This window comes from Agrilus planipennis, unplaced genomic scaffold (genome assembly GCF_000699045.2).
Source record: "Agrilus planipennis isolate EAB-ADULT unplaced genomic scaffold, Apla_2.0 scaffold305, whole genome shotgun sequence".
Taxonomy (NCBI): domain Eukaryota; kingdom Metazoa; phylum Arthropoda; class Insecta; order Coleoptera; family Buprestidae; genus Agrilus; species Agrilus planipennis.
The window spans coordinates 179,255-184,324 of NW_020439432.1; the positions used below are offsets into that span (position 1 = coordinate 179,255).

Sequence of the window (5,070 nt, forward strand, 5' to 3'; positions counted from 1 at the left end):
ATATTTAAAAGGGCACCAACCAAAAACTACTGCGTAGAATTAATTGGAATTTTTCACACACAAGCCTTGCTATATGAGCTCTCAAAGCATATAAAAACTATACGGCTTAAATGTGAAGTTGGGTGCAAAAGAATACAATTAAATCCTCTGTAGGGAAAAAACGAAATGACTTTCCGAACAACCCTATAATTTACTTATAGGTAGCTGCTTATTACATTTATTCATTATTTCTTTTAATTCGACCGCAGACGGCAGTTATGTAAGAAGGAAAAGAAAACACACATTGAATTAATTCGTTACGTATCCCTGACAGTAAGTAATTATTATGACAGTTGACATATACCCACCTATTCCATCACATTATCGTTCCAATTGCGCGCTTGCCTTGCCTTGATTAGAAGGCTCGGTCGCCGCAGATCACAGGGCAAAATAACTGTTCGCTAACTTACTTAATATATAGAACTAATGAAATTGCAACTGATAACAGAACAATGAAAGAGCTCCTTCTGCCGCTAAAATATTCGTACGACAGAAACCATAAAATTAGCATTTAATTCAATAAGTAAGTTGAAATTGACATGCCCGGGGGTCCTATACCTTGTCGAATATTATTCGATATCATTATTTAACTTATAATTTCTTAAGTTTACTGTATTTAAAAATTTCAAACAGTAGGTACAATTTAATTTTTTTTTTTTGTAAAGAACATGAACTTTATTTTTCTTGTAATAGTGACTCATTTTTGTCACTAATCAAACGATTCACTTCTACTAAGGCTCTATAAAAAGGAGACATGTTAGATTCACCAGATGGGGGAAAATCGTCAAACATAGTACGACTGTATATAAAAACTATAGCATCACGTCTAAATTGTGCATTTATTTGATAGTATGTTTTTTAACATTTCTTTTTTGTAAGTGTATTCAGCCCTCTCTATTTTTATATCAACTGATGGTATGAATACATATGCACATCTAATATTAGCCTTGAATCATTGAAATAACCACTTAACTGACAGTTTTCTCCCATTATACGATCAGCTAAGTATAGTTACAGTTTCGGCCCATCTGAAGAGTGCGAAATACTACAGTTAGCAGTAACTACCGGAAGATGGCGGTAGACTGTCAATAACATGATACAAATGTTACTATTATCGCCCCATCTGTAACAATTCTTTCAATCATATAATTTTCTGGGAAATTATTGAATATCCCATATCCTTTACTTCCATCTAAAGCAATTTATTAAATATGTATACATATGTCACTACGGAAAACGCATAAAAGTGAAAAAAGACAGACGTTCAACCACGCTACCATAAACCTAAATAGGTTCATTTAACGCTGCAAGAAAACAAAACATTTCTCATAAACAAGACCATAAAACCAATTGCACTTTCTCACTATTTCAACAATTAGCTGCTAGGAAGTAGGAAATTATATGAAACCACCAACTGCATTTCCCCTGTCATTCTGCCTAGCCATTTAGAAATCTACTCCCGCATTATAACTTAATGTGTGTAGCAGCATCAGAATAATCAACCGTAAAAAATAGCAGTTACATCATAAACATCCGAAACTCTAAGAAATTAAGTCTGTCACGTAATAATTCCGCACAATATTAAGAATTTTTAGGATCTTCCGTTTAGTTTAGCTACGAAACTTTCCTTCATGCCAACTTTCAGGATTGGAGGTCAGTGAGACATATCCTGTGAACAGTAATCTAACCTAGGTCTACCTTTACTGCTATTAGACCTTCATGCCTGAGAAGGTGTCCTATCAACCTATCTCGCCTATTTCTTAATAACTTCCATAGAGAGTCCTCTGTTCTTCTATTCGTTCTAATACATTTACATTTCTAACCTTCTTTATCCACGGTATCCTCATCATTCGCCTGTAACGCCACATTTCGAACACTTCTAACCTTTTCTTTTCCGCAGCGCCCACCGTCCATTTTTCGCACCCGTACAGTGCCGCACTTGAAACATGCCCCTTTAACAATAGAAATGACTTCTTTTTCTTGAATTGTTTTATTTCTCCACTGCTCCTTCCATCCTAACTAATGTGACTTCCTAGATACCGAAAATCATCAACGTCTTCTAATTTTCGTCTCCCATCCTTATCTTCGACGTTTTCTTTCTTTTTCTTCCCTTGCATACCAGTATTTTTGTTTTACTTTTATTTATATTCTTCCATTTCATTTAAGACTACTATTTCTGACTTCTCCGTGCTAGATACTACTACATCATCTAGAAATCTAAGCATACTAATCGTGACAGATTTACTTAAATTCGACAAAACTCGAAAAGATGTGATTGGATGCTATGAGAAGAGGAAGAAGAAACCTTTGCCCAAAATGATATTTATCTATTCTTACTATCATCTACATTAATAACGTTACTCATGAGTCCATCCGCACGAAATGAGACACACCGGCTTTTGCGAAACGAGACGTCACATCAAAACTAGCAAAATTTTATGAAGTCCGTTCGAATGCTTCACACATCCAGTATTCGAAAGCATCTGTTGAATTGTTAAAGGAAGACATAAACGGAACGAACCTTCGATGCCACCTATGAGGGATCGTTAAGATTGAAAAGGACGTGGGAGTTCAACATAACGGTCCGATCTATCAAAAACGCTGCAAACTTGGGACCAGCCTTCTTGTTCTAATCAAGCGGTATCCAAACGGACCATCTATCCCGTGTCACTCCTCCGCTACTTATATGGATCTCGTTGTTCGAAATACACAAACGGCCAGCCAGCAACGTCCACTTATCTTCTCGTTTTATTAATGACACCGCAGCCACAAATCCATCATGACTTGTAAAATTTCCGTACTAATGATACGCGGAAGCTCGAGCGTAAATAACTACAACAACATACCTGCTACACACACACACACATGTATACGTTTACACATGTCTATAAGCAGGTTAATGAATAAAAGAACGTTTATATAGGCTCACATACCTACAATATGTCTATTCGCACTCGTAATGATTCCCTCCTATGTACATGCATACGTAGGTTCGTTGTAACAAAAATCTTTGAGCATCAAGATTTCTAACCATTCCAAAGCATGTCATGATATTATGTTACAGTAAATGAAGGCTAAAAACCGACCACGTACGAATCAGACACGCGCTCCGAGGGCTCTGTATTAAAGCGAAGTAACTCTTATACAACTACCTGATATGAGGAATGTGATATTGAGACGAAACGTAGCAAGTAGTAGGTGAAAATTTACAGCAAAGTGTAGGTACCTAAGAAATCAAAATCGAGCTATGTGCACTCGAATGAGATTCGTAAACGAATAGTCGTTTTCACTGACACAGTACGGTTGATGCACGAGGTATAACAGGTGACTCCAACTTTAGACAGTTTAGTCACCAAATTCAGTCAGTTTAATCACCTCTTATACCTCCTTCATCAACCATTCCGTGCTACTGAATAGTTGAATAGTTCTTCTAGCGCACACAAGATACGATTTCGTAGTCGTTTGACCTAATTACTCAAAAATTAGTAAGGTTTGCTTAAAATAATTTTAATTGAAGATGCTCATGAAAGTCTACCACAAAATTTCCAAATTTTTAGATGGTGTTGTTTGGAAATGATAAGCAAAAACTCATAGATACCTAAAGGTAAAATTAGGAATTGATAAATTATTCATAAAGTATTTTTACTACGACATTCGCCATAACTAGAGATGTGCAAAATGTTTTCTTTAAAGTATTTAAAAACAAAATGCAAATATTTTATTGATTTCGTTTTTGTATTTTAAATGCTAAAAGCAAAATACGTATTTTCAAAACACTTTTTAAAAAAAATACTTTTTTGTAGTAGGTACCTATTTAATTTTCTACATTTACTTAAGTATAAAATATTATTTAAGAAAACCTTGCAGGCATTTGATCATATTTTAAATATTGGACTTTTTTCGTAAAAGATCAGAGTCAAAATAGGGTTGCAAATAATTTTAATGATGTAACATCAACATTAATCATTTTATATCGAAACAGTTACAACCTCATTTTGTTTGTTTCTGATCTTTTAAATATTGTAATAAGAGAAAGAAATGGAATCCATAGTTTCTTTAGCTTTTTGGGTACATCTGATAAGTGAAGTTTATCAAATCGTTTTCTAAGAGTTTTAGGTTATATGCATTTACACAATTGACGTATATCAATTCGATATTATTTTGCGGGCTGTTTTGTCGTAATTCATAGAAATTCGTAGTTCCTTGCAAAAGGTACGATAAGTGGTGATTAGGCAGCTACTGATATCAATTTAAAACTTCAAAACTCCATGGACCTTAACATTGAACCCGGAAGACAATATCGATCCGATATTTTAGATTATACATTTTTAAGGAGTTGAAAATTTTTTGGACTCTCATCAGTTAAAGAATTAGAAGACATTTGCATTTTATAAATAGAAAATAAGTTTGGAAAAGTCAAAATGCTTTTCTCAAAAAAGTATTTGAATTCAAGATAAAATGGGTATTTTTTATTTTGTATTTGCATTTTAAATGCAAGTATAAATAAATCACATCTCTGGTCATTCATTCAAAATGCGAACTACTACAATAAATAAATGATAATACAGAAAAATTAGACTGGGCGGGGCGCTTTGATAATTTCGAAAGAAAATTCATACTTTGTACTTTTTATTACTTGATGTTTTAATAAAATACCGTAATTCCCACATTTAGTGGGCCATTTTTATCTTTTTACCCATTTAAACGCGACAATAACAGAACTTTTACAACTTTCAATTTAAACGAAACATGAAAGTACCTAACCAATAATTTTACAATATATTAATGCAGTTAACTGCTGACAGAAATAATAATAATAAAATATAAACAGTTATTTAGTTAGTTACCTGTGTTGTCCCTAGAATTAGTTGTTTATTTTCTGCTATATAGTTAACTGTTAAAAACAACCACAACTTTTTTAAAACCGATAGAACGTAACCCAGACTACTTGGATCATAAATGTGCACCTACTCACACCTACATCGATGTAAGTACCTCTGCACTATTACACAATAACGAGCTGAAAGTATG

The 5,070-nt window shown here is 33.8% G+C and overlaps 1 protein-coding gene across 3 annotated transcripts in view; it reads right to left on the reverse strand.

Moving 5' to 3' along the window:
• LOC108741540 overlaps positions 1-5,070 on the reverse strand; it is a 234,553-nt gene that overhangs the window by 173,169 nt on the left and 56,314 nt on the right. The window contains exon 1 of one of the 3 annotated variants that reach the window (XM_025978990.1): positions 4,887-5,043. The exons of the other annotated variants lie outside the window; for them this stretch is intronic. The gene's annotated coding sequence lies outside the window, so the exon portion shown is untranslated. Of the gene's footprint in view, positions 1-4,886; positions 5,044-5,070 lie in introns of those variants that run through there. 3 annotated transcript variants of the gene reach the window in all.